Raw genomic sequence first — 25,931 nt, 5'->3', positions numbered from 1 at the left:
TATATAGATTGGGCCTCAGTTTCCTTATCTGTAAAATGGGAATATAATGCCTGTTCTACCTTTTAGGCTTTGACCTCCACATAGGACCTGATTATCTTGTATCTATCCCAAGGCTTAGTATAGCGTGTGGCACATTCTAAATGCTTACTACCACTGTTATAAATAATAAACTCAGCTTCTAATCTGCTTTTCCTACCTCATATTTTCCCCTCCAGCAATGACCTGACAAAACATAGAAGATTTCAAGAGTCACTTTTTTTTTTTCCCTTCTACTCCAAAGCTTTGGCCTCAGACTCTTCTAGGTCTTCAGTGCCCCATGACAACACAGATCAAATCGCAGAGTGCCTTTCTACAAAATACCAACCATATCATGCCTCTAAATGCTCATGAGATTGATCGAGCAAACTGGACCAAGTGACTTCCTCTCTCAGTGATTTCCACCACCTACCAAGCCGGGCTAGTGGCCAGATTCTTACGATTTAGCCCGAGACCAAAATGCACGTATCAGCTCACTGTGGGCAGGGAATTACACTCTCCCAAGCACTTAGTACAGAGCTCTGCACACAGTAAGCGCTCAATAAATACGAGTGAATGAATGAATTGCTTCCTGCACGTTAAAGAGGCTCCACAACCCTGCCAAATGAGAGTTTACTATATAGATAATATGCACTCTTAGCAGGCTGAAGAGTTAAAGGATCGTTGTAACTAACCTCTAGGGAGGGAGAAGTACAAATGGCTCTGTTCCTGAAATGATTGTCATCTGGTTAGAAGTGCCCTGGAACACTGCCAAATCCTTTGCACTTTATCAATTAGTATCCATTGAGTTATAAATTAGACCCAAACCTTAGAAGCAATCTACGATGAGTAAAATCCTAGAAAATATATTGAAGGGAGCTGTTGGGTGTTTCATTCCTATGTGATAAAGTATATCACAGTTTCTTAGTACTTGGTCCAGGCCGATATTCCCCTTTGCCACTGATTACAGTTTCTTCAAAATGATAAACCACTGAATCAGGTTTCCCTTTCCAAGCCAAGAGGGGACAATCATCTTCCCACTGGAATCTCCTTGTCAACATGATTTCTCATTCAAAAAACTGAGTTTCTCACACCACCTGATTGCTTCCTGCCAAGACAATCTGTCTGTTTTGGTCATTTCCAAGTTGTCAATGCAGATATTATATTGTCTCCATTTAGCTCCATTTTGTCCTCAGATCTTTTCTCCTGTCCAGTTCACATCTGATTGACTACCTTACCTAGTTTGCAACTCAGAGACTACCATGGCATTAATTGTTGCTTATTGAAATTGAACTATGGTGGATATGGTTCAGTTCCCCCAAAGTAAGAATACTTACTTGAAACTTTACTTGAGTTTCTATGTAGTATCTGCATTTTATAATTTTAACAAAAAAAAAAAAAAATCACAAAAACATGTACTCTCCCAAGCACTTAGTACAGGTTTCTTCACACTGTAAGCACTCAATAAATAATGATTCTGGTATTTGTTAAGTGTTTAAGTGCTTACTATGTCAGGCACTGAACTAGGCACTGGGGTGGATGCAAGGAATTCAGGTTGGACACAGCCCCTGTCCTGCATGGGGCTCACAGTCTTAATCCCCATTTTACAGATGAGAATTGAAGCACAGAATAGCAGTGACTTGCCCAAGGCCACATGGCAAACAAGTGGCAAAGCCAGGATTAGAACCCATGACCTTCTGCCTTCCAGGCCCATGTTCTATCCACTACGCTGTGCTACTTCCCTGTCTCCCCATCTAGTCTGTAAGCAGACTGTGGGCAGGGAATGTCTCCACCAAGTCTGTTGTACTGTCCCAAATACTTACCACAGTGCTCTGCACACAGTAGGCACTCAATGAATACCACTGACTGATTTCCTTTATTGATTTGATGTGGCTCAACCATGAATGTACACCAAACCTCCTTGGACTTATTGACAGTTCCTGCCCCCACTGCTTTGGGACATAATTAATTGTATTTGCTTACCATCTTTTTTGCTCAGGACACGAACAATATTCCTACTGTTACTATTAAATCTGGTTAAACTTTTGAAGCTTAGGTTCTCAAGGCTAAGAGATGCCATAAGAGAGCAAGGCTCTCAAAAGATACCATAGAAAAAGATTAAGTACTATTATAATAAATTTTGTTTTTAATGGAAAATTTGTTAAAGTTGGAGGATCCTCTACATTTAATCAGCCTGAAGAACTGCAAAACAAAAAGAAATGGAAACCAATTGTGTTGAGCTGAGCACCATAAAGGCAATTTTGCCTAGTGAACAGTGTAGCAGCAGACATTCAAGAAACCTGTGGTCTCAGTCTGATTGCTGTGTGTTGGCCAATTACCTTAACTCTGAGACTCAATATCTCTGGTGTTGAAATGGGGATTCTACTATTAGACCTTACTGACATCACTTGTGAAGATGAATGAGATAATCTACTTGAAAATTCTTTGGAGAAAAGACATTGTATAAATCCAAGGTATTGTTATATTGAAGAACATGCTGGACAAACATTTGCCATCAAAGTGGGAAATACAGCTATTACAACGTGCAAGCAATGTTTCACACAGGTATTTCTTTTCCATCGTGGTAAAAGAAAAAAAAGTGACATGACAAATGGTCACATATGGAAAATGGAATTGGATATGGGACAGGAAGATTGAAAAGCAAATCAGGTAATATACTTGGGCAGCCTCACGCTGAAATAAGAAACCAGAACTTGTTATTCTCTTTTTATGTGCTCCATTTTGTATTGCTTTATGAAAAATATTTATATGATATACCAGTAAAGATCTATCATGTGAATCCAGACTTTCCAAAGAAAGAAATACCAGGTTCTAATTAAGAATAAGTCCCACCTTGTCCTTTTCCAGAGATGTTTTATCTAATTATTGCTCTGTGGATGTTCTTCTCTGATTGAAGACGGGAAGGTAAAACACAAATCACGGATTATACTATTATTTCTACCTTTTTGGTAGCACTACAGCTCAACATTTGGCCTTGCAGAACTGAAAGAGATCTACCCAATTCAGTTTTTTCTTCCTCTCTCTGCCTTTCAAATGATTAAAGTGAGACAAGTGAAAAGCATCCAAAATATATTATCTACAAAACTAATTACTATGGGGAAGTCCCTTCAAAAAAATAACCTGGGAAGATTAGGCTACTTCTAAATGTTTTGTTGAGCAGCTGCTAACAGAATGCTTAGTGCTTGTCATTGGTCTAATGACCATTTCACTAAAGACTTAAAATGAAAATGATCGTCAGAGGAGTGGCCATAAAATGTATTTCTAAGCCTCCACTTAGCTTTTCAGTCCATTCAAGAACATAATTGCAAAGTGAAGATTTTTGGTGTGGTGTTTCAAACAGGCAACCTTTGAGAAAAATCTAGAGTATATTTAGATTCATCTCAGAAATGGTTTTCAAGCTTCATTAGTCCCACTATCATAATCTTGGACCCTCAAATTTTGCATTTACCCTGATCGTGTTTTCCAGTGACCCCATCAGCTATTCTTAGCCTCCAACTCCATCAAGCATATTTGAATGTTTGCTGTATGCAGAACACTGTACTAAGTGCTTGGAAGAGTACAATATATCAGAGTTTTTAGACATTATGCCTCTTCCCAAATCAACAAACAGATGCAGATATTCATTTAGAGCAGTCCTTCTGCAGACTCCCATGTAAGTCAAAGAAAATAAAGGGACTCAGCAATGCTACTGCCTAATTTTCATTTGAAGGCTCCTGATTTCTTTTGACCTCAAGGAACATAGATCATAGATAATATTCTTGTTCATTTAATCATATTTATTGAGCACTTACTGTGTGCAGAGCAAGGTACCAAGTGCTTGGAAAGTACAATTAGGCAACAAATAGAGACAATCCCTACCCAAAAATGGGCTCACAGTCTAGAAGAGGGGAGACAGACAACAAGTAGACAGGCATCAGTAGTGTCAACATAAATAGAATTATGGATGTATACACATCATTAATAAAATAGAATAATACTAACTGCAAACAATAGAAAAGATCTAACAGGTAAAAAAAACAAAAACAAAAACCAACTTTTTTTTTCAGCTGTACAGGGCACTGATTTCATGTTCTTCTGGACCGAGGATATTAGGTTTATAGATAAGCTGTAGTTAGGAAATAATACTCTTCCCATCTTCTACAGCCCATAGATCTCAAAGTAGATAAAATCATCCTCTAATTACAGAAGTCACCTACTAGATACTTTCAGAATTCTTACAGAATGCTCTGAAAAATGGTAATGAACTGGGTTGGGATATAGGAGGCTTCAGGAATTAGGCCCAAAATAGTCTGTATATGGAGCATTTATAGGATTTTTGTTAGTTGTAAATCCATAGCACAATCTGTTCTCCCCTAAGAAAAAAAAAAAAAGGATTATATTGCTTTCTCTCTGTTGGTAAAGGCCCAGTAAAAATCCAGGTGAGGCCCATGATGGAAGAAAAGCACTGAAATCTCCATTTCATTAGAGGTGAGAAAGAACAGACGCCATGAACAACCACATACCACATTGTAAAAGTGCCTTTTGGGGCTCCTTTCATTTCTGCAGTGTGAAGCGTGGTTCACAGAATCCCAAGTTGGGTGGTTGTGGCCGGGTCAAATATTTATTTTTCAAGTTGATAAGATGATGGCCAGAGGAGAGAACATACAGTGTTTAATGTTTTTCTGTACTGGGGGAAGACAGTGTAACCTTTACAATAGCTTAGAGATGGATGTTGCCATGCTGATATTTGGCCCAAAATGTTGAAGGAATATAGAAATCGAAAGGTACCAAGAATACAGAAAGATATTTTGCTTAAAAAAAAGTAATAAATCAGTGAACAGTATCTACTTTGGGAGGATTGTCTCTCTACAGGAAGGCCTAAAAGCTTAGTGCATATAATGATGCCCTGATTTTGACTTTTTTTTTTTTTAATTCCAGCGACAGGAAGATGTTCTTGCTAAGAGGCTTCAGGCACTATGACCCATCATTTCTGATGTCTCCAGAGGGCTCAAGAACATGTCTGTCCCTTCATGTTTCTGAGCTATGGTGGCTGAACAGCACAAAACCTAAAACTTGTTTTTAAAAAAATAAAAATAGTTCATTCACATTTGAACACTTAATGTGTGCAAAGTACTGTATTAGGCTTGTGGCAGGTACAATATAACAATAAGCAGACCCATTCCCTGTCCAGAACAAGTTTACAGTCCATCCCTAACTTGTATTTTTCTCCAGAGCACTGCCAAAGCAGCTCTGAATTCATAGAAATGGAAGGAAAAGGGCAAACCAAAACCATTAGTTTTATAATTTCTAAACATTAGCTTCTGAATCCCATTTGCTGATAGTCATTTCCCAAAGTCCAGTTTTATGTTAACCTAAGGTTACTACGAGTTTGAGAATAACTCCTAATTAACCCAGCAACTTAGCTGATGATTCCCTCAAGAAAACTATCCTTTTTTTTATTTGTTAATTTGCTATTTCTTTTTTGCCTTTGTTGTTTAACTGTTAACTTGGGGAAATCAAGGAACAGAAGTAGTATTTTTTGAGCCAAGTGAAAAATAAATTTGAGATTTTTAACACAACTGCATCATATTGGGTCACAAAAGAGAGTAAAGATATTGTCTTCCATCAAGACCAAATCAATGGAATTCACTGAATTACTTCAATATATAGAGAGAACACTGTCCTAAATGCTTGGGAAAGTAAATAAAGTTAGAAGATACAATCATCCCTGCCCTTAAGGAGCTTAGAGTCCACCAAATGGACCTGTAGAAAGAAAAATGGAAATATTAGTAAGTGCCTAAATAGTAGGGGAAATATGTACTTATCCATAGTACTTATGTATACGTACATTAGTGCTGAAAGGGGGAAAAAAAAAGTCAGAAGCAGTAATGTGTAAGAGGGTGGGGGGATGGAGTGGGCAGCGGCTGCTGGATGAGCCTCAGTTCAAAGGATTCACTGAACGCCTACAGGATATGAAGCAAGGTACTAGAAACTAAAGAATACAACAGAAACAAGACCCGATCACTGCCCTTCAGGAGCTTAGAAATCCCATGACTCCCAGGCCCGTGATCTATCCACTGTGCCAGCTTCCCTCCTACTTAAGGCTGTGAGCCCCATGTGGGACAGGGACTGCATATACTGCAGTTACCCCAGCATTTAGCACAGTACTTATAATAATAATGTTGATATTTAAGCGCTTACTATGTGCAGAGCACTGTTCTAAGCACTGGGGGAGATACAGAGTAATCAAGTTGTCCCACGTGAGGCTCACAGTCTTCATCCCCATTTTACAGATGAGGTCACTGAGGCACAGAGAAGTGAAGTGACTTGCCCACAGTCACACAGCTGACAAGCGGCAGAGCCAGGATTCGAACCCATGACCCCGACTCCCAAGCCCGGGCTCTTTCCACTGAGCCACGCTGCTTCTCTCATCACAAAGTAAGAACTTTAAATACTTATCCATTATTTGATAAGAACTTAAGAGTTCAATAAAGGCCTAGTACAGTGCCTTACTCAAAATAGGTACTCAGTAAGTGCTATTGCTGATGATGATCCTGTAGTGACTGGATTTCCAGGAGCCACATAAAAATGCAAATTCACTATAATTCTGCCATTTAAATAGGGTGTCCCGTCAGTGGGTCTATCCTTCTTTGTCTTGACAACAGTATCTCCCTTGGAAATTAAGCAAATTTTATCTGTACATTTTTTCAAAGATGAAAAGTGTGTGGAATTTTATCCATCCATTATGATCACTTATAAACTACATTTTTCCTTGCTGCTATGCAAGCTTGGTTTTTTCACAGCCTCTTATCTTTAAGGCAGAAAAGCCGTATGATTTTAAAAAAAGAACCATCACTCTCCATCCCAAAGGGTACTAAATGACAAAAAAGTTGGTGTTATCCAAACTTTTTAGTTTCCCAAGAGATATGAAATTTCATTCTTGGCAAAATAAGCTATAACTCTTCTATGGCCTATTTTCCTTTAAAGTGATAGTTGGATAATTTTTCTCCTTCAAAAATGCATCCTCAGTGCCCGATTTGAATGCTGGACTACACATAAAGGATTCCTCATGCATACTCCACACTTTCACCTGAGAAGAATAACTGCATACTTATCATCTACTGAAAGACAAGAGCGACATTCTCCCACAGCAAAAGGTACTCGAATTTTTCATTTATCTTATCCATTATTTACTATTCAGTTCTGGTTTCATTCTAAGTAAACCATAATAAGCTGATGTTTCATCTCCCATTTAGGGGCACTTTGCATCCCATTTTCCAAATTGTGTTCCTTGGATTCTCTCTCTATTTGTAACACTCCTGGAAGTAATACAGTGAGGATGGAAAAGTCCCCAAGTGAATTTCTTTAACTTTAAAAAGTAAAAAAAAAAAGTCTTCTTTCTATATCTCTAACACAATGGGTTCTCCTAGACTGTCAGCTCATTGTGGGCACGGAACATACCTGCTAACTCTGTTGTATTGTACTATCCCAAGTGATTAATAAGTGGTCTGCACTTACCTGCTCAAATTCCACAGATTGTTAAGTGGTTTAATTAGTAGCAGTGATTCATTGAATGCCTGCTTAGTGAAGTGCCCTATAGTAGGAGCTTGGGAAGTACAAGATAATGATTCCCCTGTCTGAGTGAAAAATGCTATTAAAGCATGATTCAGGCAGTGAAAATACAAATTATTAGCAAAAACAATGGATCATCATCCTGGGCTTTCTAATGTCAATTTGGATTAAGCACTCCCCGACCCACCTAGCTGAACACCCTCCAGGGATGAGGGTGATAGCCACTTCTTCCTGCTTCCCTCTTAATAATAATAATGTTGGTATTTGTTAAGTGCTTACTATGTGCAGAGCACTGTTCTAAGCACTGGGGTAGATACAGGGTAATCAGGTTGTCCCATGTGAGGCTCACAGTTAATCCCCATTTTACAGATGAGGTAATTGAGGCCCAGAGAAGTTAAGTGACTTGCCCACAGTCACACAGCTGACAAGTGGCAGAGCTGGGAGTCAAACTCATGACCTCTGACTCCAAAGCCCAGGCTCTTTCCACTGAGCCTCTTGGATTGTCCGTACTAGCCGTGCTCATTCCTGCAGCCTCAGAGACCAGGTACCCCAGAGGCCTCACTTCTGGCAGTTGAATGTCCAGGAAAATCCTCTGCTAGGCACAGTGTTTAACATTTCTCGAGATCTAACACCAAGGGATGTCAGGGGAGGTGGGGATTACTACTGGAGAATGACCAGAGCCAAAGCCTTCCTGCTTTAAAGCCCTTCCAGGTTCCAAGGATTTAGTAGTTATAATGGAATCAATTGGCAAGTGTGTGGCACTGCCCAGGATTTCTCCCCCTTCCCCCCCCAAAATGATGATCATTTACCAAAGACTGGGCCAATGTAAAACAACTTTTGTATAATCACATAGGAGGGTCCTGCATTGTTTTCCCTTTGGCAGTCATCACAAGAAAAGCTGCAATTGTCACCGCTCCTGAGTCGCCTCTCCCGAGGTGGAAGTGGGAGTTTTAAGTATGACAGAAACATCATCCAGTTCTGAGCCACCTGTGGTACAGGGACTGTGTCTGATATGATTATTTGGTATCTATCCCAGTGCTTAGTTATGCTACTTGCTACTTAGTGTTTGACAAATATCATATTTTTCCCATTTCCCATCTTCAACAAGTAAACCTGACTCAACCGAATGCTACTTTCAACTGCCACTTCTGAAGGGGAGGATTATGCCTGCTAACTCTATTGTATTCTTCCAAGTGCTTAGTACAGTGCTTTGCACAAAGTAGACACTCAGCAAATACCATTTGAGGCATTTTTTCTTCTCAATCTGGGCTTTCTCTTCCCTCCTGAACAGAGAAGAATCAGATAAAAATTAAGAGGGGATTCAAATCCAGTCATATATGGATGCAAAATACTTAAGCATATGCCATTTCTACAATTTCAGACATCATTCATTCATTCAATAGTATTTACCGAGCGCTTACTATGTGCAGAGCACTGTATTAAGCGCTTGGAATGTACAAATCGGTAACAGATAGAGGCAGCCCTTTGAAGGGCTTACGGTCTAATCGGGGGAGACGGACAGACAAGAGCAATAGCAATAAATAGAAACAACATCATGAGTATTGCTACTCCGTCAGATGCAATAGAGAATAAAGAGCAGCCTATTTATATCGAGGAAGTGATAATAAAATGAAACAAGATGCATTCACTCAACAGTAAGAAGACATGGGCCTTTCTCTTGAAGATCTTACAAGCTAACAAGTCTGGCTGCTCTACTCAAAAATAGAGCATTGAACATAGAAACTCTAAGGTAAAAATTGAATATTTTTAATATTTATTGGTTCATTAACATTCCACCATAGTCATTTCCAAAGATATTTCATTTCATATGCTTGGCTGAAAATGTGGCATGTGGATTACATTTACATTCCTTGAAAAAGATCTTTAATCTTCTGGTATATGCATAAAGATGAAAAACCTATTCCAACTGACTGTTTCCAAAGAGGACCCTAGACTTCTTGAAATAAAGGGAAGGAAAAAGGACATGCAGAGCTGAGTCAGAAACAATGTATATTAAAACAATTAAGAGATTGGCTGTCTAAAATAATGGACCTCAAGGTGACTGCCTATGAGCAAGCTCTAAAAGAAGTCTGCTAGAAAAATCATTCTTTCCAGTAAGCAGAGGAAATATGCAAAATTGAGTAAGATCTTGTAAATGCAAGCTGACCTATAACTTTCAGTTATTCTCGGAGGGAAAAATGAACAGCGTAAGCAACGATGTCAGACGGTTGAAATTCAGTTTGAGAATTCTCAGCGAAAGATGCCCTGGATCCCAGAGGCAGGAGAGGTGAACAGGGTAATCCAGGACCAAAGAGGAGGAATGGCACAGGAAGTTTGATCTCACTAATAGGATGAGATCAGGGTGGTCAGAAGCTGGTGCATGAGGAGGGAGAAGAGGGCAGAGGGGCTGCCATGTTGAAAGCAATTCCAGTCATTGTTACTCCAAACAGACTGTGATGCTGGGATTGCCCAACTGTGGGGTGGCAGATGAGACAGGTGGCAACATGGAGCTTCTCCTGCTTTGAATTTCTGTATCTGGAAGCTTCTCCTTTCTCCCTACTCACTCACATCAGCTCCCCACAACGGCAGCTGTAACACAGCAGGGTAGTTTGAGCGAATTATAGCACGTAATCTTGCGTCTCATTGTTGTTAGTCTCTCCCTGGGTCCCTTCGAGATCTATGATTACTTTATGCAATTATTATTACAGTCAATACCCACTTATTAGAAATTTCCATAAAAATGATCAGTGGATGAGATAATATTGGGCAGGTGTTCCCACCAGCTGTTCTTGTCACAAGGTGAAGCATTAGGTTGCTGGAAATTCTTCCTGAAGTTGTTTGGCAAAATCCCTCCGGACTGCTTGTTTCCCCAGCTATCACTGAGAATGCTGGGGTCATTACCCTCTTCCCCAGCCCACTGTGAAAGCTAATGTTTGAATTTTCTTCTCAGCAATAACTTTGCAATCCTTCAGAGACTTTGCCATTGAGGACTGCTCCATTTTCTCACTCCTGGGGCTGTGAACATGAGTCACTGCGCTTGTTACATAACCAGTCTTAACTCGCATCTTCAAGTCTCCCCCAAAAGGCCCTTGGCCCTATTGATTTTTTTTTCTGATGATGACTGTACGATTTAAGCAAAAAGAGCCCAGGCCAGGGAGTCAGAAGTCATGGGTTCAAATTCCAGCTCTGCCCCTTGGCAGCTGTGTAACTATGGGCAAGTCACTTCACTTCTCTGCGCCTCAGTGACCTCATCTGTAAAATGGGGATGAAGACTGAGCCTCACGTGGGACAACCTGATTACCCTGTATCCACCCCAGCGCTTAGAACAGTGCTCTGCACATAGTAAGCGCTTAATACCAACATTATTATTATGTGCCAGGAACTGTATTAAACAATGGAGCAGGTACAAGACTATCAGGTTGGACACAGTCCCTGTCCCACATGGCATTCATAGTCCTAATCCCCATTTCGCAGGTAAGAAAACTAAGGCCCGGCAAAGTTAAGTGACTTGCCCAAGGTCCTACAGCAGACAAAGTGACAGAGCCAGGATTAGAATCCAGGTCTGACTCCCAGGCCTGTGTTCTATCCCATAGGCTGTGCTGTGTTTTACTGACAGCAGACAGAATAATAACACCTTGTTATATATTATACATTCTAATTATTAAAATACAATAATAATAGTATCTGTTAAGCACTTATGTGCCAGGCACTGTACTAAATGCTGGGGTGGCTACAAGCAAACTGGATTGGACATAATACCTGGCCCGCAGAGGGCTCCCAGGCTTAATCCCCATTTTATAGAAGAGATAGCTGAGGCATAGAGCAGTCGTGTGTCTTGCCCAAGGCCACACAGCAGACAAGTGGCGGAGCTGAGATTAGAACCCGTGACCTTCTGACTCCCCGGCCCGTGCTCTATCCCACTACACCATGCTGCTTCATGAATCTACTGGTATTCTCCAGTCCAGTCCCTTCCACACTAGGTCAGTAACGGCAAGACGGTAGTTGATTACTTCTCTGCTCTGCCATTTGTCTGCCGTGTGACCTTGGACAAGTCACAAATTCTCTTTGCTTCAGTTCCCTCATTGGTAAATGGAGTTTAAAGACTGAGTCCTATTAGGAACATGGACTGTGCCCCACCCAATTATCTTGTATCTACCCCAGCATTTAGAACAGTGCCTGGTACAAAGTAAGCACTTAAATACCGCAAGTATCATTATTATTATTTCCCAAACCTTCAAATTGCCCTATAACCACAACTGCAGACTTCAACAGGGCAGGTACTACTACTGTTTTGTACTGGTTAGGGCAATAAATCCATTTCCATGGAGTAAGCTAAGAAAATGCAAAATGAAGTCTAATTTACTCTTGGAAAGTTTAAAATGCACCCTAGAAACACCCCCCCACCCACACCCAAACTGAAAAGCAATCCAAACATATTAAAAAAGTGATCAAACACTAATTATGAGCAAATAGCAATGTAAATATGTACCTATAATAAAATATTTTGAATGGATCTTTTTGGTTACCTAAGTAAATATTTAGTTTTCAAAGTGCTACCCTTCTCATTCAATTCGGCTATTTTGCTCAAAGACAGCCATGTTATTATCTACACTAAATTGAAGTGGGCTCAACTCACTTTATTCAAATCAGTCAAAAGGGAGGGGAAGGGAAGTGCTTAAACCAAAGTAAACTGCAACTATTATGGCTTTGTAAGTGATATTATCATTAAAATTCAATAGAGCTAATGGAGAGGGCTAAAAGAATAGTGCTGAGATGACTTGCACTGTAAATTGGGAGCGGTTTTTAAACCTTCTTTGAGATTCACGCTCATCCATTTCCCATTAGTCGAAGAGGAAAAAACCTATACCAGATTTGTGCTTCTGCTACTTTTTCCCTTTACCCGCCTTCAGTCTTGTTTAAAAGCTATGCTTCAGTGGGCAATTTACATGCTTCACTTACATTATACCTTATCTACCAAACTTGTGGCTGCCCTTTTCCAACCCACTAAAGAAACCCCTTGTGTATTCCTGTTTTCATCCATTCTCCCCAAATGGCCAACCTAAAGGAGTTGTGTAGTCATACACACCTCTAAAACCTTTGAATAATAATAATAATAATGTTGGCATTTAAGCACTTACTATGTGCCGAGCAGTGTTCTAAGCGCTGGGGTAGATACAGGGTAATCACTTTGTCCCACTTGGGGCTCACAGTCTTCATCCCCATTTTACAGATGAGGTCACTGAGGTACTGAGAAGTCAAGTGATTTGCCCAAAGTCACACAGCTGACAGGTGGCGGAGCCGGGACAAGAACCCACGACTTTTGACTCCTAAACCCGTGCTCTTACCACTGAGCCACGTCGCTTCTCTTTGGAAGACAAACCAGGCCAACTATTCATAAAGGAATAAGCAAACTCCTTTTCTAAAATGGGATTTTCTTTCAAGTGATAGTCTCTTAAATTCCCGTTTTAGCAAGGAGTGGAAAGAGCACGGGCTTGGGACTCAGAGGTCATGGGTTCTAATCCCCACTCCGGCACTCATCTGCTGTGTGACCTAGGCAAGTCACTTCACTGGGTCAGTTACCGCATCCATAAAATGGGGATTGAGACTGTGAGTCCCTTGTGGGACAGGGCTGATTAACTTGTATCTACCCCAGCGCTTAGTACAGTTCCTATGTTATAGGAAGCACTTAATACCATTAAAAAAAGATTAACTTGTATCTACCCCAGCACTTACAAGTTTGACACATAAGCACTTATTACTAAGCACTTAGTACAGTGCTCTACACACAGTATACTCTCAATACGATTGAATGAACGACAGCCTGATGGCCTTAGAACAGTGCTTGGCACATAGTATGCACTTAACAAAAACCATCGTTGTTATTACTATGGTACCAACAGAGGAGTAGAGTTTCCTTTCATGAAGGCAGGTGGGATTTCCTCGTAAGGTCTCTAGCAAAACAGAAAACTGCATGTGAGTTATAGGGCTGTCCTTTTTGATTTCAGAGCTAATTAAACTATCCTCTCTAGGGCAATTCTGATCCAAGGGATGACTGCAAGAATGAAAAAAGTCTGTTTGAAGTCCTAATCAAAGCTATCGGAAGGCAGGGATCATATCTACTAATTCTATTTTATTCTCCCCCAGGTGCTAAATACACTACAGAATAAGCAATCCAGAAGTACCTTTGAATGTTTAGATAACACAATATGCACTGCCGCAACACTTCAGCTACAAAGCCAATGTTTGTGCCTGATTTTAACCTTGTTAAAAGTTAAGTGGGTGGAGAAGCCTCTGCAGTAGAATAGACTAAAATCATTCTAAGTTCTTCATTTGACAAGATGAAGGCTGAGAAGGGACCAGAACTTTCAAGTTAACAAAATCTTGACATGTGGACAGGAAAAAATACAAAATTCTTAGAGAAAGAAAAAAAAATGTTTAAACAAAACCCACCAGTCAGGTTATGAAGGTACCCACTGAAGCACAAATGGAGTTGATTCAAATACGATTCAAATTGATTCAATTAGCTGATTCAAATAATTTTGTTCAATGAAAGGGGTTCTGACAGGAATAGAGAAGCAGCTTGATCTAGTGGATAGAGAACAGACATGGGAGTCACAAGGACCTAGGTTCTAATCCCAGCTCCTTCACTGGTCTGTGTGACCCTGGGCAATCATTTCATTTCTCTGTGCCTTAGTTATCTCATCTGGGATATGAGGATTAAGGTTGTGAGCCCCATCCGGGTCAGGGACTGTGTCTGACCTGATTATCTTGTATGTACCCCAGCACATAGAACAGTGCTTGGCACATATGCTTAACACTATAAAAAATTCATTTGGTCCCCCAAAGCAATAGATAAATCAATGGAATTTGAGCCCTCACTATGTGCAGAGCACTGTACGACATACTTGGGAGAGTATAACAAAGTAGGGAAGACATGATCCCTCCCCTTAAGAAGATTAAAGCAAAGTTTGGATATTCTCATGAATGAGAGATCTGTAATGGGGTTTTAGCAATATATCTCAAGACGTAAAAGGAAATGTTAAGGATGTGAGGAGAATGAGTTAAATGTATGGTTGAATAGCTCTATGGTAGGATAACTGGGAAAAAAACTAGGATGGTCCAGGACAACTGGGCAAATTCAAGGAGGTCAAATATCCTTTGTTACCACTGAGTTAATTTTCTGATCTAGATGGATCACTGATTTCTCCCAGGCATGACATTTTACTACATGCAATGAACCTCCATCTCCTCCCTTCGTCACACAAACCAGGCCAACTATTCATAATCATGGGAAAGAGATTGCAGGTGAGGGAGTTTTTTGGGCACAGGCTGAATCACAAAGCAGCGGCCTGCTGTAAGAGGGGGTGACGTATTAACAGAACAGCATCCTTCATTCAGTAGAACTCATTTCTTTTGATGGAGAAATGTGAGGGAAAAAGAATTAGCCAACTCAGTCAGAAAGGAAAATTCATGGTGAAGTCAACTGTTAGATATGAAGAGTACCATGGGCTAAGGCTCTTTATATTTCTTGGAGGTTTTCAAAGAGTTTGGCTAAAGAATGCCTTTCTAACCCTATTTGTACTGCTGACTGAAAGAGCCTCACATTGAGTAATGCTCTAACCAACCATTATCATGATGGAAAGAACAATAATGCCATAGAATTTCTTGTTAGAACCATTACCTCATGACTTACAATGCTGGGAAATCAGATGCATACAATGCTGTTGTGTTTAAAAATCTGCTCTCAACCTATTGCTTATAACAAAGGAATTTTGCAGCAACATTTCCTTGGCAAGGCTGATTGATAGAACTACCTTATGAAGTGCTTAGTAAATCGGGTCTCCAAAGCCAGTCAGCCTTACCCAAACAGAAGGTAGGGCGATTTAAATGACAGTTTTCATAACAAACTTTCTCCAGGGGAAGGTGTACATAGTGTTCATTTCTATGGAAATGATTATCTGTCATTTGTAATTTCGGTGTGTCCCCACAAAGAGTCCTACAGATGAATTCATCCACCCTTCTGAATAGATAAATCCCCAAATGAAACTCATCTACATGAGCCTAGGTGCATTTGCCATTATAAAAGTCCTCCAGTAATCTAGATAATGAAAGAAACCTTTCACTTAGACAATTATTAAACACACTATCATAATGATGAGGACAGCAGGGAATTAATTCAGGAAGCGGGCCAATAAAATTATACAGTTCAGGCCTTTACCTCCATTACCTCACAGGATATTGCTTAAGAATTATTTCCACTCAACAGTCTTTGGATGGGATATAGTGATAACTTACATTTCTAATGGGTGTGTGTCCTTTAAGTGTCTTTTTATTTTACATATTATTTGGGACCAACTTCTCAGAACCCTCCTGAAGTAAAAGAACCAGTACAAACATCTAGTAATATTCCCAGATCAAATAGTAAGATGCAAAAAAGGACATGAAAATTTCAAAAAATTTGTTTCCAGGGTTAAGTAATTAAGGATCTAAAATTGGGCCTTTTTCTTATGATGAACCTATCTGACCAAGGGATAATCCAGTGTTCATGATAACACACACGTTGAAAAAAGTAAATATTGACTCTTATCCACTATACTTGATGAAACGCTTTATGTAACTCTAGCTCTTCCTCCACTGAAGCCTAATACCACCCTAAAATATACTAGGAAGCAGCATGACCTAGTGATAGCGCACAGGCCTGTAAACCAGGAGACCTGGGTTCTAGTGCCCCTTCAGCCACTTGCCTGGGGTGTGACCTTGAGCAAGTCACTTAACTTCTCTGTGCATCAGTTTCAATCAACAGCAAGATGGATATTCAATAACTGTTCTCCCTAATTGACTTTGAGCTCCAGGTGAGACAGGGGCTGTGCCTGGCCGGATCAATGTTTACCTACCCCCCAACACATAGGACAGTCCTCGACATGCAGGAAGTGCTTAAATACCATAATAAAACACTGTTCAGGGTTTGTGAATTGACTAGTCTCACTGCAGTTCCAATATCAGTTTCACGCTATTTGGCAGTTTTCTGTAATAATAATAATAATGATGGCATTTGTTAAGCAATTACTATGTGCAAAGCACTGTTCTAAGCACTGGGGAGGATACAACATCATCAGGTTGTCCCATGTGGGGCTCACAGTCTTAATGGCCATTTTACAGTTGAGGGAACTGAGGCACAGAGAAGTTAATGACTTGCCCAAAGGCACACAGCTGACAAGCGGCAGAGCTGGGATTTGAACCCATGACCTCTGAGTCCCCAGCCCATGCTCTTTCCACTGAGCCATGCTGCTTCTCAATAAATCATAAAAATTTCATTACTGTCACCTAGCAGTGGACCCTCCTTGAAATAAAGAGGGTTAGGTAGCCTCTCATGGATTCTCCAGTCTAGGCGAAGGATTGAAATCAACCACTTTCAGAAAATGAAAATGCTGTAGTCATCGACCCTTGGACAGAGTACAGCAGTTTTCTCTGATGAACTCAATCAATGGCATTGATATAAGAGAGATAAGAGAAGCAGCATGGCCTAATGGATAGAGCACGGATCTGGGAGTCAGAAGGTCATGGGTTCTAATCCTGGCTCCGCCACTGGTCTGCTGTGTGACCTTGGGAAAGTCATTTCACTTCTCTGGGCCTCAGTTACCTCATCTGGTAAATGGAGATTGAGACTACGAGCCCCATGTGGGACAGGGACTTTGTCCAACCCGATCTGCTTGTATCCACCCTGGTGCTTAGTACAGTGCCTGGCACAGGAAGGTCTTAATACCATAATCATTATAATCATTTCTTACTGTGGGCAGAGCTCTGTACTAAGCACTGCCATTGATAACTCAGTCACTCAGGGATGGTTGTAGTGAAGGTCAAGCGTATGGTCACCAGAGGTGCCAGTTTGGATGATCTCAACTGGTGGAGCACCTGATGTTGGATGTCCTCAGGGGAGTCCCTTTTCATGCATTTCTTTCTACCCAATCCCCACTAGTGGGGATCTGTGGTGGCTCTTGGCTTTTTTGGATCCTGCGGCCTTGTCCTGGAGGAGCAGGGAAGATGGCATGAGGGTAACAGTAGCATTCACTGCTCCGTTAGTTCTGCTCCTCAAGCCAAACATTTCCCAGGCTCAGCCTAAGGAAACCAAAAGCCCAGAGCTCTGGAATTGGCATTAGAGGAGCAAAGTGTGTGGGCTGGGTTGTAGTAGGAGAGCAGAGAGGTGAGGTAGGAAGGGGGAAGGAGATCGAGTGCTTTAATCACTAGTAATTTACTGCTGAAAGGACAGCTCGTTCTGTTCTTGATGTCAACACCATAAATACAACCCTAATTCACTTCTAATGGAATCACCTTTCTATCTCTGTCTCATTTTTAGAGATGCTCCATTTCCACCTTCTGCCAGCCTCTAAATACCTGTTTACTTATGCTCAACAGATCAAGGTGACCAAGTATTTAATGACTAATGATATTAATAATTGCTGTACATTATCTGCTATGTGCCTAGCACTGTTAAGCACCCAGGTAAATATAAGATAATCCAATCAGACACAATCCCTACCCACAAATGGGGCTTACAGTTTAAGATAGAGAACGGTTATTTTTTCCCCATTTTGCAGATGAAGAGATTAAGGCACAGAGAAGGCATGTAACTTGCCGAAGGTCACACAGCAGGCTGGTGGCAAAGCTGGGATTTGAACCCAGGTCCCTGCTCTTTTCACTAGATCTCTAATAATGAGACAGAGACATAGAAAGTTGATCCATTAGAAGTGCCTTAGGGGTGTATTTATGGTGTTGACATCAAGAACAAAACAAGCTGTCCTTTCAGCAGTAAATTACTAGTGATTAAAGCACTTGATCACCTTGCCCCCTCCGACCTCACCTCGCTGCTCTTGTACTACAACCCATACAACACACTTTGCTCCTCTAATGCCAACCTACTCACTCTACCCTCATCTTGTCTACTGCCCACATCCTTCTGCCTTAGAATTCCCTCCCTTTTCATAACCAACAATAACTCTCCCCACCTTCAAAGGTGCTCGGCACATAGTAAGCGCTTAACAAATATCATTATTATTATTGAGGGCATATCTCCTCCAAGAAGTCTTCCCCAACAAAGCCCTCATTACCTCTTTTCCCACTTCCTTTTGCATATCATTGATTTGCTCCCTTTATTCACCAACCCCAGCCCCAAAAAATATAAATTATGGATATGCATATTTAGGTCTGTACACCCTTCTGGAATGAAAGGTGGTTGTGGGCAGGGAATGTGCCAAATTGTACTCCCCCAGTGCCTAGAGTGCTCAGTAAATGATTGACTGATGACACTGTATTTTATGTGCATCTTCCTTATAGCTAATTTTCCTTTTTTATGGTATTTGTTAAGTCCTTACTATGTGCCTGTTTTAAGCATTGGGATAGATAAAAAAGTTAGATTGGACACAGTCCCTGGCCCACATGGGGCTCAGTCTAAGAGGGAGAAAAGGAGAATGGAGACACAGAGATGTTAAGTGACTTGACTAAGGTCACACAGCAAGCAGTTGGCAGAGCTGGGCTTCAAACGCAAGTCCTCTGAGTCTTAAGACCATGCTCTTCCCACTAGGCCACACTGCTTCTCATTCAGAATAAATTCTCAACAAGGTGCTGTGGGAAGAAGTCTATTCCCATACTTAAATCAAAGGGTCTAGGGAGTGGGGCCAGTAAGTGGGGTTATTGCACCTAGCAAGGTTTTGTGTTGGCCAAGGAGACCACACAGGTGAGTATTCTTCTCTAGTCTAGAAGCTAAATGGCCTCCACATCCCATTGCTAGGGCCCACACAGACCGTCCTGACTGAGCTGGTATTTCCACAGAGAAACACTGCTCTCCTGGCCTGGGGGAATGTGAGCTACCATGGGGGAAGTGCCCTAAGTATTATTATGAGTAATAATGGTAATAATTAAGAGCTTACTGTGTTCTAAGCCTTGGAGTAGAGACTTCAAATCAGACACAGTCCCTGCCCCCAAGAGCTCCCAGTTTAAGTAGGAAGGGGAGCAGGTATTGAATCTCCATTTCATAGACAAGGAAAATGAGGGAGAGAGGAGGTAAGTGACTTGCACAAGGTCACACAGGCAGGCAAGTGGCAGGGCCAGGGTTAGAATCCAGGTCTGATCCCATACAAACCCACCATCCTGGGCTGGGTGTTCTGTCTCAGCTGTCTATTAGTACTAATAGCAATGTGATCATCGATAGATTTGTTATGCCCTTACTATATGCCAAGCAATGTTTTGAGCACTACAGTACATACAAGATATTCAAGTCAGACAGTTCCTGTCCTAAATGGGGCCCTAAGTGAAAGGGTGAACAAGTTTGAATCTCCATTTTACAGAAGTGGGAACTGAGGTCCAGAGAAATTACGATTCATTATGTCACCAACATGGGCCCAGCATATAGTTCCAGCCTGTTCAATATTACCTTACCTCCTTGGATTTTCTCTCTCTAAATTAGGCCATACCTCACACACAAAAAAATAAATCACACTGTAGAGATTGGCCTGAAGTTAAAGTGTTCTGCAACACAGCTCTGCATAGAAAGTCTTTACCACCATGGCAGTGTTTGTTCTTACTAAATGCATTTTTTGAGGTATAGACCTGATTTACCTACTCCTCAAGGTCCTGCTGTGTTTGCACTGAAATGCCACAGAGTAGTTTAAAAAAGGCAGTAGTGTGAGAAAGGCATAATTGTATTTTTCATTGTACCACATTACATCAATACCAGACCCTCTGGCTTTCCAAATTCCTCAGCTGTGAAAATTACTAGGACTTTTAACACCCTCTGTAGCCTGAATCATGTCCATGAAAAATTGGGTTACCTTTTGAAACTTATATCCTATAGAAATGCCAAACAACAACAACAACAACAAAATGCCTCAGCTATTTAAAGCCCCATCCCCTGAGGTTCTCAAATCCCTTGAAGCATCTGGCTCCATTCTGCTTCCCCAGTTTAGAGATTGACAGCCCCTTGTGGGACTGGCACTGTAAATGAATTTGCTGATTTTGCATGGGAAACCAGGACTTCTTACAGCACACGGAGTGATTAGACTGTAAGCGCGTCATTGGGTAGGGATTGTCTATCTGTTGCCAAATTGTATATTCCAAGCGCTTAGAACAGTGCTCTACATATAGTAAGTGCTCAGTAAATACTATTGAATGAATGAATGACCATTTGACACAATGTCATTACTATCTGGAGTGCAGCAGATCACCTCCTTGAAGTAAAGAGGGTTAGGTAGCCTCTCATGGATCCTCCAGTCTAGGCAAAGGAGAGAAATCAACCACTTTTTGAGCTGGTCTGCAGGTGGAATGTTACAGAGGAGAGCTAGTGACCCAGGAGTGACCACCGATCATTAGATTGAAAGTTTCTTGGGGACAGGAAATACATCTACCAGTTATTACACTGTACTCTCCCAAGTGCCTAGTCAGTGCTCTGCACACAGTAAGCATTCAATAAATATGATTGAGGACCTACTCTGTGCAGAGCATTGTACTAAACACTTGGGAGATTAGAATAAATTACTAGTCATTAATTCTACCCTTCAGGAACTCATGATCTAGCAGGCATATACTAGATCCATCCTGCTCCTTATTAGGATCTTTGACCTTTTCTTATGGAGAGAGGATCTGAGTGCACTTTTATAACACCTTTCAAAAATCAGGAGAGGTAGCGATGGGGTGGAAGGCAAGAGAATCCATCTCTCAGTTCAAGTACTCAAGTCCTAAAAAGAATCAGCTTTGGGTAAAGGGAGTCGGCTTGAAGGAGTGGCAGAAGTTTGATTCTCCTTTCCCTAATGCAATAGGGGTTTTATAGGCACCTCTGTGCTGTGTGGAAACGTAACTCATTAATTTGTACACAAGCATTTATTGTCTTACTCCTGTTAGCTTAGCTAAGGGAATCAGGAGCCATGGAAGTAAGTGACAGGAAGGAGGGTATCATGGTTCAATTTGGGCAGAGCCAGTGAATGTTCTGGGCCAGATTGAGTTTGGGAAAATGGAATGATATTCAAAAACAATTTTGGAAATTGCATAATCAAATTCATCACTGCCATTCCTATATGACATATGGTAACAGCAGACTGTTAATATTCAACATCAATTTCAAAAGAAAGCATATACAAAGACAGTGAAGCAAAAATAAATGAATGTCTTTCCTTAGGAAAAGAGATTAATAATAAGAGCACAGAAACCCCAGATCATGTGCCTGGAATCGCTAGCCACAGCTATTTCACACTAGTGGTGTTTGTGTATAAATTTGGATGTTAAAATGAGCACACACCTGTGTTGGGAATATCCTACCCTGACCTAACGGGCTGAACAATCCCCCTGAGACATGAGGACAGAACCCCATTTCCCAAGGGCCTGTCTGCTCAAGAGTTTGGGCCTGTCCCTAGCACCTGTGAGAAGAATGTATTCCTTCAACACCCACAATTTGGTAAAATGTCATAGGAAAGACAGTTGTCTTATACAGTCTTATAATAACTCCAATTTTCTGTCACCCAAACAACACTTGTTTTAAAAATATATCTTTGTATTCAGAATAATAGGAGCGAGTGTTACTTTAGGGCCCCAAGAGAGACACAAAGATATGCCTATTGAAAAACATTGAAATCACACACAGACTCTCTTCACAAGAGGCAGTAATACAATATTATATCAAACCCAGAAATGGAATATAAATAGGCTCTAGGGCCTTGAATCAAAAATCACTCACCAGAAATTATCAGAACAACAGAAGGAAGGACACACCACTGATCTAAAAGGCTCCAACAAATCACCACAATGAAGGCGGTTAAGGTCCTGCTTGCTGCCTTTAAACTGAGCACGGTGGCTCACACTTGGGCTGACTGATTAGGGGAGATGAGCTCCACCTGTGGAAGAGCCTAATAGAGGCAGCTGAAAGTACTGGAGTATATGAAGGAGAGAATGAGGTGAGGTCTGGCCTAGGAAGGCCTTGTCATCCAAAGGAGGTTTATCTATTTTAGAGACAAATCTGGCCAAGGAATTGAATCTTGCCCAGAAAGGAAGACTTTCTTTTACTTCCATTATCTGATGAGGGCCCCAATTTGGCCTCAAAGCCTGGGTCTCTCCGTGAGGTCTGTCGGTCCCTTAAGGAACAAAACCCCGGGTTGCGATCATCCACTGTATGTGGTGGGATTACTCAGTCTGAGAATTGCTTCCTTTCCAGTCAGGAAGAGCTCCCAGATATGGTGAAGATGGATTAAGATGGATTATTAAGATTATCATCTATAATAATAATACTGGTGGTATTTGTTAAACCCTTACTATGTGTCAAGCACTGTTCTAAGAACTGGGGTAGATATAAGGTAATCAGGTTGTCCCACATGGGGCTCACAGTCTTCATCCCCATTTTACAGATGAGGGAACTGAGACACAGAGAAGTTAAGTGACTTGCACAAGGTCACAGGGCAGACAAGTGGTGGAGCTGGGATCAGAACCCAAGAACGCTGACTCCCAAGGCCGGGCTCTTTCCACTAAGGCATGCTGCTTCCATGGCTACTGTGTGTGGCTGTGTCTTTATATGAGTCAATCAATCAATAAAATTGGTTGATCAAAACCTGTAAGCGGAGTCCTTTAGTTCAAGAATTAGTAGACATGGATGCTGCCCTCCCAAGGCACCTACAATCTTACCCCAACCTCTCTCTGTGTCCCCTTTTACTTTCCTTCTGTTCTGTCCCCATCCTCTTCTTTGCCTATTCTCTCTTTGCTGCTCTTCCTTTCTATCTTTCCTGATGAACATAACTCCCACACCCAGCTCACCTAGAGCTCCCCAAAACCTTATTACTATTGACCTGGGACACTAGTAGCAGCGCTCCACATCCTTCCCAGAGAACAACAGCAGCATCATCGAAGCTGGAAGTGAATGAAACGATGCAGCAGCAAACATAGCTCAAGCAGCGAAAGCCAATGAGGGGAAAATAGTCCATTTGTGCCTGATTTGTTTTGGTTGTTGACCATTTGTACTCCATTGATTTTTCCACTGCTTATTGAGTTGTCTCTCCCTACTTGTGAGGCATAATTCCTCTAGGCCTACTGCTGGCCAAGAGGCTAGAGAGATACCAGTGGGCCCCAGACACAGAACTCTCCCCAAACCCACATGAAGTCATGGCAACATGACACAGGACCAAAGGCCAAGGAAAGTCATACAAATTGAAAGTTGCGGTTTGCTTTGAGATGCAAAGGCAACCAACGTGGAAACACTGAAGAGGCAGGACATGAGACAGAATTTATATAAACAAAAGGTTATCTTTTATGATGAAGATTCTCTTCAGACATGGAGCAAGAATTGACATCAATAGGGATTGGTTTGTTATTTATCAAATCTGTTAAACCAAAATGGGATCGCAATTTATGTTGAAGTAATTATTCTTATGTGACTGATCTAAGCATCTTTTAGGGTATAAAAGTGGGATCCCAACCAACACATTTTGGGAAGATAATGTGTTTATCCAAGGGTACCTGGCGAGTTGCAGACCAATAGTAGTAGAATCAGCAGCAACAGCATCTATTGAGGAACATTTTGGCCACTTACTTTTTTTTTTATGGTATTTGTTAAGCACTTACTTTGTACCAGGAACTCTACTAAACTCAGAAGTACAAGATTATCAGGTAGGGCACAGTTCACGTCACACATGGAGCACACAGCTTTAATCCCCATTTTACAGATGAGGCAACTAGGTTGGTTATTCTCCAGAATCTCAGGGTCAGGGCTGTCCTGCCTCTTTTCTCCATGTGCAGAGAGATTTGGGGAGTCAGTCAGCTCCCTAAGAGCTGCTCTATCAGGCATGTGATTGATTCAAACAAGAACCCGTGCTTGAAGCGGATGAAGCCTAAGGGTGTGAAGTAGTTAAGCAGGTGGCAGAAAGCAGCTGGTGGTGCCTGTAGACAGGAAAGAAAGGAGGACCTGGTTTTGCCCTCTCTCCCTTCCTCCCCTTAATTTAGGCTCATCTCACACAAGATGCCCTTCTCCATCTACCTCATTCATCCTACTGAACTAGGTACTTGGAAAATACCATCCAGCAATGGTACTGTGGAGCACTTACTATGATCAGAGCCCTGTGCCAAGCTCTTAAGAGAGTGGAGAAAGAGAGTAGTACTATCCCTCTCCTCCAAGTGACATATCTCCTTCCCATAAGAAGATTACACTATAACAGGCGAGAAAGTTCATTCATTCACCCCTCCTGAATGGGTCTGTGAAAACTGGCCAGTCTTCAGTATACGGTCAATTCTGCTATAGTATGGTTTTTGAGTACGTGACAGCTACATCGTGATGGAAGAATTAAGGAAAATAATTCCCACGATGGAAGTCTGTTCTGATAAGATACGATCCACAAACTGGAACAAGTAGATTCAATGTAGGCAAGCTCCTCTCTTGTCTGTGCGTCTCCTCAGCTCACCCATGTCGGAATACCAAGCCAAGCCCACTGGGCACACGCCACCCACCACCCACACTATCTGAGGAGCCCAACTAACCTGACCAGAGCAGGGCAGGACAAGGAGAGACTGAAATGGCAGCAACATCTCCACCCATCTGAGAACACTGAGAAGGCTATAGCATTGATTGTACTGACTTCTGGGCTCTGGGCAACTGACAGGAAACCTGAAAGAGCCCCTTTAAACCATAATATCCTTGAGATATATTCCCTCTAGACTGTAAGCTCATTATGGGCAGGGAACACATCTGCAAATTCTATTATTCGTGCTTAGTACAGTGTTGTGCACATAGTATGCCCTCAATAAATACCACTGATTGATATATTTTTCTATTTACTGTGTTTGTATGTTGTACTGTTTTAATTTGTATGATTTCCCCATCTGCCTATTACCACCCTCCCGGGCCGACCATCTTAGTTGGTAGGGTCATTGAGGTTGGGTGTGGGGTTTGATTTATCTTTTATTCCATCCTTCCTCAGCGCTCAGTATAGTACTTTGCATAAAGTAGGTGCTCAATAAGTACCAATGAATGAATGTGTGAATGGAAGAAACAGGTGCACGCATGCAGTTGGCCATGACTTTGCTACCTTCCCAGCCTCCATTTTCACCTATGCTGTACCACATAGTATTTTGTGTTTCTTTGTAATTTTGCAACTTCACAATGTTTAGTATGGTGAAGTAACAGTGCTTGGCAAGGGTATTAAAGCATTCTCGAAGTAGTGACCAGGAGAGAAGAACATGCATGATTTGATGCATAATGCATGAACATGCATTAATTTGCCACTGAAGATTGATAATAAAAATGCTCACTTTACCCATAATGCTATGAGCTGTTTTTTTAATGATACATTTAGGCTTTCTGATTGACAGAAAGTGTTTAAAAA

At 41.3% G+C, this 25,931-nt stretch overlaps 1 long non-coding RNA gene across 1 annotated transcript in view; it reads right to left on the bottom strand.

Annotated features, from left to right (window-relative positions):
* Positions 1 to 22,397, bottom strand: part of LOC103164865 — a 40,955-nt gene extending 18,558 nt beyond the window's left edge. The window contains exon 1 of the long non-coding RNA XR_484367.3: positions 22,307 to 22,397. This is a non-coding gene — a long non-coding RNA (uncharacterized LOC103164865). The remainder of the gene's footprint in view (positions 1 to 22,306) is intronic.
* Between the last annotated feature and the right edge of the window lie 3,534 nt (positions 22,398 to 25,931).

Source organism: Ornithorhynchus anatinus, chromosome 1, assembly GCF_004115215.2.
Source record: "Ornithorhynchus anatinus isolate Pmale09 chromosome 1, mOrnAna1.pri.v4, whole genome shotgun sequence".
Taxonomy (NCBI): Eukaryota; Metazoa; Chordata; class Mammalia; order Monotremata; family Ornithorhynchidae; genus Ornithorhynchus; species Ornithorhynchus anatinus.
The sequence above is the reverse complement of the archived record's forward strand: the minus strand, read 5'-3'. Positions and strand labels throughout refer to the sequence as shown.